At 39.3% G+C, this 13,160-nt stretch overlaps 1 protein-coding gene across 2 annotated transcripts in view; it reads left to right on the top strand.

Moving 5' to 3' along the window:
* Positions 1 to 13,160, top strand: part of ERG (v-ets avian erythroblastosis virus E26 oncogene homolog) — a 62,087-nt gene that overhangs the window by 15,485 nt on the left and 33,442 nt on the right. The gene's annotated exons all lie outside the window — the stretch shown is intronic.

Here is a 13,160-nt window from a genome sequence, read left to right on the forward strand (position 1 = left end):
TCTTTTCACCTCCACTCCAATTCTTGCCTGCCTTGCACAGTAGCCTTCCATTTTTTATTATCTTCTGCATAGCTCATTCAAATGGAATAATAACCTCTGGCACAACTGTGACAGTCACACTGGTCACATTATGCACTTGTGCTTCGTATCTGTTTCCCTCCACTTGTGTCTCTTCTGTGTTAGCTGCAAGCATTTTGTGACAAGGTCTGTCTAGTGCTTTGCCTTAGTTCCATCCAAGATAGCAAAACCCATTCCTTTCTTGCATCCAGCACTGCATAACATTAATGGCTAATAAATGCTATGGAGGCATTTGAAAGGTCCTTTTTGCTGCAGTACCATGGCAGTTTTGAAGTCCACAGTAGGGAGTCAGCACATCGTGTTATGAGTGTTGCCCCATGTCTCCTTCTCTGTGGAGTACACCTTTCATGGTATTGCCAAGTCTTGCTGACACATGGTAGAGTTCTGGACTGTGGCTTTTAATCACAAGTGATTGCAAAGTGTGTGTTTCTGTATCTTTTACCAACAGAAAAAAATAAAGGAACCACATTTTTTCACTGCAAAAACAGTATCTCTCCACCCAAAGATTTCAAAGCTGGTCAGATTCTTGATTTGGCTAAAAGATTTCCAGTTGTGGTGTTGATTCTACAAATGCTTTTTTCTTACTTGCATAATTGTCATGGACAACAAAGCTAAAATAATTTGTTCCTTACTTACTTTTATTCTTTCTTTCTGCTTTTATATCCTTGACAAGCCAAATGAGGAAACAAGATTTTAAAATGGCATGGTGACATTTATCATTGACTTTTAACATATGTGTCTCAATGAGTGATATGTATTATACGTATGGGAGTTAAGTGTATGGGTTTTCTTGGTTTAATGAGTACTGGAACTTTGGACATTGCTTAGGTCAGCCAGGAACTAAATCAACATGATCATCTGGTTTTCCCTTCTTATGGAACATGTATAATTTTGCTTTATTTAGTCCATGCTTTCATTGTATTAGATTGCAGAGAAGCTTAAACGGTGTCTGTTTACATTCCTTACTGATTCAACTTGAAATTATGACCAAGTATGGCTTGAGTAGTCTATAAAAAGATATGGTAGTTTCTGACTCTCAGACATATCAAGGTGTTCCTGGAAGCTCAAAACCCAGAGTGCAAATCAGTTAGCCTTCTCAATGATTTTGAAACCTTAGATCCTTTGAAATAGTTGGCAACTTGCCTGTTGCATATTTACAGTTACACAACTCTTCCTCTCCCTGACTTTTAAAAGTTCCTCCTTCTTTTTTTTTTTTCTTTAAGTCCCTTGGCAGCACCAAAACAACTTCTCTCCTGCTCTCTCTTTCCCCCCTCCCCAGCTCCAACCCCCATCGCTGGCTCCCTCCTTGCTATGGCACATTGTTCTGTGGAAATGGGTTGTTTTGAGTTCACACTTTGTTTTCCTGCTGTTTTTCTGGGAAGCTGGATGTGGCACAAAAGATATGGGAACAGCTTGTAGGAAATGGGTTTGTTTGGGGAAACAATAAAAGAGAAACAGCCAGCATACCTCTCCTGTATGTTTGAAGGCATAGCATACAGTATATTAAGACATTTCGGGGGTCATTTTTCAATACAATCCAAAGAAAATTAAATAAAAATATTTTCTTTTAACATATCTGAAGATTTGCATCCACACTTCATTTCATATAGTAATGCCTATCAAACTCCTGGTCTTACTAGCAAGATTTGGGGAAAAGCATCTTAATGGTTTCTATTGCTGTAGTAAAAGCAGACCTCTGGGTTCTGGATTTGAGATTGCATTGCATTTGCATTGACTTTCTTAGTTTGCTTTTCATCAATGGAAGCAGGTGGCCTTGTTTGTCCTTCTGGAGCTAATGTTGGTGTCGTTGAAAAATACAGTCAATATCAGAGCTACAGGGCATGGTTTTAGTTAGAGTGATAGTGTTGGTAATCACTAGTTCAGAGGAAGATACTGCTACAGGGAAGAACTTTGGGATATTTCTTGTTGCCATATCATTATTTTCCTTTTCTTCTTCACATCTACAATTAAAAATGAGCCACAAGTTGTTTCTGCTGCATACTAGGTCCAGCAGAACAGATGGTTACAGAGTTACAGGTTGCACAATAAAGGTAAAGGTTGAATTTGTGAGGCAGTTCTCCTAAAAAGGGGGAAAAGAATGGAAAAAAAGTTGTATATTTTCTAAAAGTAGTGTTTAAATTCTGTCATTTTGGATGTATTTTTCTTTTAGAAAAACATTGCTTAAATAAAGAATTAAGAAGTCAATTTAAAAATAAAACCACAGGTGTCATTGGGATTAAATTTTTTTGGGATTAAATTTTTTTGAGTGTCACAAAGCTTTTTTTATGTATGTGGGATTTCTTCTTGTTGTTCTGGTATTTTGTGAGGGTTTTTTTGGGAAAAACAAAGAATATTTTCACTCCAACCTTCGTCATATGTATGAAACAACATTTTTCTTCTGATCTTTTGGGTTTGGCTACCTCTCCAACTGCAATATGTCTAAAACTATATCATTCTCTTTTACTGATCTCACAGTTAATGTATGAGCTAAAACAACAATACCCTTACTTTATACTGGCGCAGCAGAGCGGGTTAAATATGCTTAAACATAAGCATGTACTTAACTTTATTGCTGTTTTACTAAGCACTCTCTTGTGTTAATCTTTGCACACACAGAAATGACTGTGACATTCAATCTCATATTAATTTCATTAGTCATGTTTTGTGGCAAATTACTAAAATAACGTGTGCTGAAGTATGAATCAAGATATTCATTATAAACAATTATAGGAAAGTATGTTAGGCTATACACTGTAAAGGTTATCATGACAGGAAGTCATATTTTACATATACAGTGGGCATACTTGGAAAGTTCATTCTGAATTTAGAAAGATTACCCATCTGAGCAATATTCCATATGCTCATGAAATGGGGAATACCGTGAGAAGCATATAATACCATATATGTATATAGTCAATGTATACATGGAAGATCCAAAATGAAAGGTGGCTGAGGAAAAGGAAGGGAGACTAATGTAAACAAAAGATTTTCTGTTACAATATTGTGCAAAAATGGAGAGCACTCTTAATGTAGTGAATCTTTAAAAAGCAATAGCATAATTCCAGTTACTTAATGCAGAGAGGTCAGTCAAAAATATTGAGAAACACATTTGGAAGTAAATCAAATCTTCCTTACAAATAATGATGGCTTAAACGATGTTTGCAAAAACTATCAAAGAAGGAAATTACTTTAATGAATGTTGAGTGTAAGAATGTTCTCTAAATAGGAAGATGAGAATTTTAAATGTAAATGAAGGTGAATGTAGGTGAACATTTGAGAACTTGTCAGTCTGAAGCAGCAGATGAGAGGATCTCCAGCACCAGAGGGTAGGAAATCAGCTCTCCAGATGCCCGAGAATGGTTGCCCCTCTTGGCTGATTGCTGTGCCTGGCTGCTGGTTTGAGAGGACCAATCAGATGTAACACGCCCAGTGGACACCCTTTAGGTTTCCTGCAATGTCTTTGGGGTAGCTCATATTCCATGTGGAGCTAAGATGCCCCATTACTGCAGTGTTTCCCACCACAAAGTGAGCGACCTGTTCATCACAGCCACACACACATGTGCGCACGTGCACAAGCACCATGCACAGAGGCGCATCAGGGAAGTGATGGGTCACCCAGAAGTTCGGTTCATGGCCATCGTCCAAGTGTTATTTCCCTAATGCTGTTAGGCATTCATAAAAACCAAGGGTTCATTGGAAAGGAAACAAATTTGGATGCTGTTTTCAGTTTTACCCCTGGTATTTAATTCTTTCATTAATGCAATGACTGTAAAGATCTCTTCATTTCTTCCTATACATTTCTCATCACTTTGCTGTTGAGTTTGCCTTTGGTACATAGTATGTCTTACAGAAAAGTATTTTAATGCCCGAATTATTTTTACTTTAAAATTTGTTCAGAGATTGAGGATGTGATTATCTAAAAATGTGTGTTTGTGTACATATACTTATGTGTATATATATATTTGTATAATGGGCATATATAATTATATATACAAATATATATGTGGTGAGTCAACCCACCACAGTTAACAAATATTAAACTTAGTATAGATGTAATGTATAATCTTGTAGTTTGGGCTAAAACAGTAGGAAAAAGAGCTGCAAATGTTACCCTCTTGTGATAACACTGGATAAAACTTTTGAATAAGGCAGAAAAAAATCATCTTTATGTTAAGAATTTTCTCAATAAAGTTACCAAAACCAGAGTGGCAGTGCAGTTCAAGCAAAGCTTTCAGTTCTGGACAGATGACCAAGTCCAATAAACATACAGCAATTGAAGACATCTCATTCAAACTGCTGGGGCTGTCTGTGATGCTAAAGATTTCAAGAGAAAACACAGAGTGGATAGGATTGCATGCCTAGAATGGGATTGGTGTCTTGTTTTGTACAGCTGTTTCGGTCCCAAGACTCTTTTCCAATATTATTTCAATCTATTAGCAAAAGTTCATAGCAGATGTGGCATACAGCCTCCGTTCACTTCCGACTGGGCTGTGGACCACTTTACAAACCTACCATCTGTTTTGCCAAAGAAATCTTTGCTTGAAATGTTGCTGGAAAAAAACCCAAGTTGTTCGTATTTTTTAACAAAGGAGAAGGTTGGCTGCTCATTCAGGTTGATAAAATCTTATGTAAGAAGAGCAAGGTAGAAGTAACAGGCTGGTCCTGTTGCAGAGGCAGAAATGAAAAGGAGTTTCACATCCAAGTTTTCCCAGTTTTCTAGGCATTTTGAAGCCAAAGAAGTTAAAAGCCAAACATGAAGGAGGAAAAAACATCAAGCTTTCTAAGTTCATAATTGACAATACTATCAAGACGAAAAGAAATGTCTATTGTATTGACTGAAAAAATAGTCATTCAAAAGTCAGTGTTACAGCTCTTTATGTGGATGGAAGTGCTAAAAATAAGCCTACAAAACTACAATTTATTTAAAAATGCATATACAATATACAATCTGCAGGATACAATTGTATTGTTTTTAGCACTGCTGAATTAAGGTTGACATAATCATTCAGGAATATGTATTCTGAGACCAGCTGATCATTGTGCTCCAGCTCTGCAGCCACCTAACCCTGCTTGTTCAGCTACTGGTGCAATAAATAAAGCCTGGTATTGTCTCAGCCTGTAAGTAGTTTACCAGCACTCTGCTCACGCAGAAGGAAAAATGGAACCAGACTCGTTACTGTGTAGCACCAGATTGTCTGCTTTGTTCCCAAGGTCTTTCGATAGGGTCTTGTGGTTTTTGAGGTTTGCTTTCATTGAAAGGATTGGTGCAGTTCTTCAGTGGTTGTGCTTCCAGGCATGCCTGTCTTGTCACTCAGGCACTGAACGTGTACTTCAATGCATGCAGGACAGAAGGTTTCATCATTGCATTTGATCAAGCTTGCTGCGTTGCTTAGTTGGTGACCAGGGCACATGACGTGTATGAAAGAGTTCTATTTATTAACTCTTGGTTTCAGGTTAAACTATTCATTTACGCGTCACTGTCAGATAAAGACTTCAGGTGAAATAATTGATTGTGAAATAGCAGCTCTTTTAATCAGATGCTCATGGACATTTCTTGATCTCTGGATGTTAGTGATTCATCACCTCTACTCAGTGTGATAATTTCAGTGTGTGAGATGCAGGGCAATTGAAATATGTCATGAACTTAGCATGAAAGATAGGTTTTCTAAGCCAAGACACATTTTCAGTCATTCTTACCAAAGTTACACTATCTGCAGTAGTATAAGAGTGATTTTTTTTTTTATTTTATGAAGCACTTAGAGGCCTGATGTTGAATGCCTGGTGCTACAAAGATTGCCCTATGATGAAAGGAGGTGACAAAAATACCTTGGGCAAAAATAGGGTTTGCTGACATTTCAGCAATGACAGTCTATGTATTAGAAATTATGAAAAGGCACCACAGTCTACATTTGAATTTATAATGTCTCAGATTTTGTTCCTTAAGACACAGAATGTAAAACCTTTGGGCTTAGCCATGAAGCCTCTGCTCACATTACTAGCCCTAGTGAAGCCAAGAGAAGCCTTGACTTACACAAGGAGGGCTGAAGGACCAGTCCATAAACATCTGCTGTTTTGTCCCAGAAATGAATCTAGTCTGCAATTTCATAACATCATTTTGATGGATCCTTGATTATTCCTTTATTCAAGTGGGACTGTGGCAGTGGCTCTCCTTTGCTTCCAAACATCCTTTGTATTTTTCTCAGCAAGAGGTGAAGGTATCAGATAAGTGGCAGCACCAGGCCTGTGTTTGGATTACCACGGACTATCCAAGTGCTCTTTGCTAATAGGTGGAGGATGTTAGCTGAGCTGGCAGTAACATTCTTATGGGTGGAGGTGAGGACAACATCTGTCTTTCCTATCTTGTAGTTGCCAAGGCTTTTTGTTGTTCCTGAACTCTCTCATGAATACAATATGTGGATTTTTGTCTGATCTAATGAATCCAAGACTCAGAGATTTAGAAGAAAAACATATTCCAGATGTGCACTGCAATTCCTGACTCAGGTGACTGCATTTTAAGTAGTAACCTTTTCCAGTATGTTCCGCACACCATATTGAATATCTTGTGAAACCACTTCTTTTGCAAATGCTCAGAAGAGTTGTAAGAGCATCATGATTAATAATCTATAGCAAGCTAAAACATCAATCGTTTGTCTTTTTTTTTTTCACTGATTATTGCTGGATGCAATGAATCTAAGGCTAAAAGTCTTGGCTTTAAAGCAAGACTGCAAATTTAGGCTCGAAGCTCTTTAAGCAGTTCAACCGCAGCTTGGTTTATCATGCAGTGATGCTTGTTGCAGACGTGAGCAGAGCAGAGTTTCAGCCTGGAAGACTGCCCACTGCTTTGGGAGGTTCTGGTGTCCAGCCTCCTGTGTGCTCTCTGTTCCAGCATGGAAATGACATTCCTGGCCTGTTTGAAATTAGGCTTTCACTCCAGATAAACAGCATCCTACATCACAAGATTCAGTCTGAGAAGGAATAGAAAGAAGAGTACCAAGTGAGAAGAGTGACTTGGTAAAGTCTGGAGTGGCTGTATCAAGGTGCATACTGCATGCTGTCTTGCACACTTTCACCTGTTCATTCTTTCAGTTGCAACTGTATGTAAATTAATTGCACACAATTTCTGTAACAATTGTTATGAACAATACAAGGGATACTGAGTGCAAAGAAGGCATGGAAACACTTAGTAGAGCTAATTGAATGGTCTTAATCAGAACAATCTTCCCTCAGAAAATGCAGGTCCTTTCCAAATGTAACTGCATATTAGAGTGTTTTAACATCTGCAAAGCACACGCCAGTGCTTTACAATTCATCCTTTTAATAAATGTTTTTGTGAAAGTTTTCATATAACAGCTTTTTGTCTAATTTAAAATGAAAATAAGTCCCAGTATGTCAGGATTCTTCACAGATTTGAGAATTTTTCTGGCCAACTGTAAACATGTAACAAGTGATAGGAAACAGCCTATGTCAGAATGGATTGTGGCTGTGTGGAGGTCTAAGCTTGTGCTTACGTATTTATTATCCTGAAGTGAGATTAGAGAAGAAATAAAAGTTGTTTGCATTAATGAGGCAAAATACCATAAAAATGGTGTCAAAATGGATTATATAAATGCAATGACACACATTTATGCATGCATTAATGCAAAAGTAATTAAAAGTTTTTGATTGCAGTGTTACTGCAAGTCCTTCATAGTCAAGAATAGCAGGTTCATTATGGAGTGTGGCAGTGCTAATGCCACAAGATGACTCCACAACAATAAATGCATTTTATTGCCTGTAGCATCTCTCAACTTAACAAAGAGGTTTGTTGCTGTATTTGTCTCTCCTCATGCATCCTTCTCTTTACGTGTAGTTCTTGCCCAGTGTCCTGCTGGTTTGTGGCCAATGTTTTTCATCATACTGGTGTGGTATTGCCAGCTCGGATTTGGCCTGTAAGTTCCTGACTTTCAAAGTTCTTCAAGCATCTTTCTGAGCAGCAAATCACTTGATAGATTTTGGATAGCCAATGCAGATATAAAAGATCTAACCTTTTCTGTTACAGGGATTAAGCAATAAACCATGGCAATATTTGAAGAAATGAAAAAAAAACAGATCTGAATATTTTGAGATGCATATATATATACATACACATGAGTGTACTACTACCTGGAGACATGATAAAATTTAATTGCTGTACAAATGAATAGAAATGGTGTCAGATCTAAAGTGGGAGCTGGGTTAATGACAGGGAGGGACAGTGCACAAATATATTCCGCACACAAACCGGCGTGTCCCTAATTAGAATTAACTTGGGAAAAAGCATCACCATGTTAGAATGGCCTCCAAAGATTATTTTAAAATTGTTTTGCAGTGTTTTTTTCCCCATTAACGTTCAGCATAAGCAAATTACGCTAAACTGCATACCTTATTGTCTTCTTTGACCATTTCTTAAGTTTGATCAAGCTTTAGGAGAAAAAGTCTTTTGTCTTCAGTTCCTGACGTTGCATATAAAGGATAGGTCAGCTTGCATATACTTCTTCTGATGGGAACTACTTCAATCACATTTCCTGTAACTTCATGTTTCTAGGCCAAGTAATCTTGCATTTGATTAAGTAAACACCTTTGTCCTAATGACTTCATGCCTACTTTAAAGGCGTTGCTGTACCTATTGTTCTACAAATTTGTCAGTCTGTTATTCTTTTTTTTTTTAACTTATCAGTGAAGTGTAAGTCAAAACCAAATAGAGAAGACATTTTGTTCTTTTATCATTAGCACGGAAAGTTCAAGTGAGAAGCCAGGTTTTGCATAGTACAAGTGATTAAAAAATAAAAGAACCTTAATGAAGGAACAGATTTTTGTGTTTTGCTGGTGATGTCATGAGAAGAAGTACGTGGAGAAAGGAAGATGAAATGAAGAGAATACGTGTCCAATATGGACCTCAGATAATATTACCAACAGCCTTACTTCACAGACTTTCATAACAGACCTTTCCCATCTGCCACTCTAAGCAGTACATGTTGCTTTCTTCATTTTACGTTACCCCTAACACTGGTTACTAGAAGTGAAAGGCTTCATTTCTGAGATGTCATGAGAAAATGTTATTGTCATGCAAAATCCAGAAAGATAACCCATCTATTACAAAAATTATTACCATAAAAGTACAAAACTTTGCAAGATTGAAAGGAGCCTTATGAAGCATCTATTTTATATATTTTTAATGTTTACCTTGCTTTACTCCACTTGCCAAGCTGCCCCAGAAACAGTGTATGGGTGAGAAAAAAAGATTAACATGTAAATGAGTAATAAAAAGTATTTATTCGAAATAGAACTGGCATCCATATGTAAAAATCCCATACCAAACATCATCAGTATTAATAGTTGTTTACGTTTATATGTGGCCAGACCATGTGGCTATTCTGCATGATGGTGATTGCTGACAAGTTTTATATTACATTTGGTCCAGGAGCTTGCATTTAGAATTATAGCAGAAAACACATTTTTAAGTCCCTATATTGTAGAAACAAATACTCATATTGCTTTCTGTCAGCTCTTCAGTACACTAGTTTGCCATTACACTATTAAGCCATTGTTTCACAGCTTACATAGGGTTAAGGCTTGAAGACTTTAATTAATATAGAGAAATTGAGGAAAGACAAGATGAAATTATGTATGTAAGGAGCAGCTGAAGGACATTTTCTATCTGTTTTGGGGAAATACAAAATTATGCCACTTATCAGACATTCTTGTATAGCTGAGAAATGCTTCTATTTCTTGATGCTATTTCTCTGCTTTCCCACAACAGTATGAGTTTCATATGAGGTTGTATGAGCTCCGTTTGTTCAGCATCACTCTGTCTTGCAAGGTCGGTGGATTCAGAACAGCCTGGACCAGAAATCTTTACCTTTTAATAACACTGTGAGGAAGAAAGGCGGCAGTTGCCAACCCTGGACACACAGCTCATACCTGTGTGTTGCAGAAAACTTTTCCCTGTGTGTGAGGATATGCAAGGACCACATATGTCACCTGTAGCAGTTGCTGGTAAATTGACATCAATGGTCCTGATTGCATTTGAAGGAGGGGACAGTAAGTATGACTGCCTGAGTCCTGGCTGACAGGAGGAGTAGCAGAACAGATGCTAAACATAGTTTCCATGTTTCCCACACTGAAACCTCAGTATCACTTTCAGTGCAAGGAGAAAAGATGGTTAAGGAGGAAATAAGGCTAACTCTAGTTTAGACTATGTTCTGTAGTTATGCTGCTTCCTCAAAATTATGCAAAAGCTTGGATGGCCAGTTCAGTTTTTGTAATGTGCTTAAGGGAGGGGTGATACATGTCATACTGTCCTCCAAGACAGACCAGCAAAGATCAGTGAGGACTTGAAGTAAAATGTCAGAGATACTCTCTACTGAAGAGAACACTTTAATGAGTCTTCCACATAAGGACCAACCCAAGAGTCTGCAAAGCTGGCAGAAACTCAGTTATTCCTACAGAGCCTTTAAAGACCTGTCAGCATGCACTAACTGATAACTAGCAGGATGTAGTACAGATGAGTGTGTGCTATTAAATCAGAACAAAACTCAGGCTAGCAAATTTAACTTTTTCTCCATTAATAACTAGGCATTTTTTCCTGAAATGTGAAGTCTGAGTCTGTCTCTTGGGTTCATTTATGTTTGTCTTGGTTTTGCCATAGTCTTTTAGATGCTCATACAACCCTTACTAATTTGGCTTGTATTTCCAGCATTTGCTGTACTCCTCAGGAAGTTAAAATGTATGTACTCTCCTTCTATGTGCAACATAATAAGCATCCATAGCACAAGCAATATTTACTGTCATTAGTAATGCAAATAAATAGAAACCCCAAGGTTTTTTGTTTACATTTATATTTACCCTAAGTATTCCTAAATTAACTTATATCAGGTGGAATCAAGTTTAATAGGAACCAGAATAATTTTGTTCTGTTTCACTTATGTGTGGGAGGATAAGAAATATATCCAATATATAGTCTTTGATGCTGGTTTTGAAAAGATCTATTAGTAAAAGGTTTACAGAGCAAAATAATATTCTGTCTGATGTATCTGCAATCCTGTGTCTGCTTTCTCCTGTATAATTCACACTTTACTGGAGCTAGCTCTTCCAAAATTAACATTTAATTGCATGTTCTTTGGCTCATATGTTAGCTCGTATGTCACACATTACAGTGTGACAAAAAAGAGGAAACTGTGCAGTAAATCGTCTCAGGAGTGAGATGCATTGTGATCATCTGGCCACACTCTGTGTGTATATATTATATATCTCTAAATCTAATTTTTTCCATTAAAAACTGCCATGGACTGCTGAGAAAGAACTTTTTATTTTCCTTCTTGTGTAACGTTTTCTTTCTTTAGTTCTTGTGATATGATCCCTGCTACTTTACCATCCAAGCCATCTAGTCCCCTTGCTGTCTCTCAGCACAGTCTAGCCAGGGAGCAATCTTTGGGGAGCAAGGGACCAGCAGCCATCTACCCCACACCTCCTTGAAAAGCAAGAGCTGACTGCAGGCTTTCCCAGAAATGGCTCATCAGAAAAGCTTCAGACCACCAACAGCAGGAGTTTTTAGCAGGCCAGAGACCCACAAAAAAGCAGAGATGTTATTCTGTCATCCCTCCTGTCTCACAGAAGCACATTCACACTCCCAGAGACCCAGAAAAACAGCAGTTTGGTACCTGGGCACAGGTTGAAGAAAGAGCGTGCAAAGCAGGGGTGCTAACTGGAGAGTTAATATTAATGGTGATAGCCTGGTAGTGATGTTTACACTCAAACAGCATCTGAATGGCAATAATGAAATTATGTGGATTGCTGTCTGATTTTTTCATCCTGGCCTATGGCAGGAAGCATTAGTGTTAGTGATTCAGCCACGAGTCTCGTGGTATTTGGAGGGCTGCTTGAGATCCCATTCCCCAGGTTCAGCGATTAAGGGGTGATCTCAATTTTCATGAGAAGTAATAAGAAGAAAGTGATGTTGCAGCCCTTGTGGTTGCAGAGAAAACTATAAATATTAACAGACTGCACCCTGAGGGCTCACAAACCAGGCAAATAAAAAGAATGATAAGTCTATACCCCCTTAAAACAAGTAAATAGAATGCCTGATTTTTAGCATGCAACTGCTGGAGCTTGTGCAAGGACCTATTTCAGCAGCTGGGGAAGGTAGGAGATTGCAGCAGCCATCCCACTTCCCAGAGCTGGAGGACTCTCATCACTCTGTCTCTTTGCTGTCACCCCTCTCCACTGTGTCCTCCTCCACTGATAGGGCCAAGGGGTTTTATCATCCTCCCATTGTCTGTCAGTGGCAGGGCTAGCAGTGCAGCAAGCCCACACACACTGCCTCACAAGGGTGTGGTCACGCGTGGAGTACCCTGGCCCAAATCTGGCTTGGACTCCTCCCCCTGCACCCCTATCCTTGGCCCCTGCACCTCCAGCCATAGCCAGCTGGCCACCTCTATGACTGCTGTCATCTGGTGCGCTACAGTGCTGGTGCTTACTCTCTGGCTGCCTGCAAGGGCCACATGGTGAGGAGGCGGGTGTCAGGCTGCACCCCTGCTCCATTTCATCTCAGAGCCATAGTGCCAGGGTGGGAGAAAGGAGCCATGCTTTGGGTTGCCATCCATTTACACTCTTATGAGCCATGTTCACCCCAGGTAGCCACTGGAGAGGAGACTTTCCATGGAAGGCTGCTTTTGTAGCCACTTAGAGACCTGGTGAACCCTGTCACCCTCCAGCGCCATAGTGCAGTGCTGCCACGGTGAGGAAAAGTGGCTGGGGAGGCCCTTCCCAAGCTGTCGGAGCCAGATGCTGGGCTGGCAGGCCTGCCAGGAAGGGTTGCTGTCACAAAGTGAGAGATGGCTGGTAGGCACGATGTCCTCTTGGGTCTGGTGGTGGGCATCTCCACTGAAACCAGCAGTGGATGCTGGCAGAAAGTGTAGGGTCCCTGGATCAGAAGTTGCGCTCAGCTGTCTCGGCTCTCTGTCCAGAAGGTACTTGGCCTCAGTCCCAGAGGAAGGAAGAGGAGCTCCCAGTGAGTCAGCAAGGCCTGGCTTTCAGTCACTTCTTGCAGGGGCAGTTAAAGCAGC

This window comes from Mesitornis unicolor, unplaced genomic scaffold, assembly GCF_000695765.1.
Source record: "Mesitornis unicolor isolate BGI_N332 unplaced genomic scaffold, ASM69576v1 scaffold2304, whole genome shotgun sequence".
Taxonomy (NCBI): Eukaryota; Metazoa; Chordata; class Aves; order Mesitornithiformes; family Mesitornithidae; genus Mesitornis; species Mesitornis unicolor.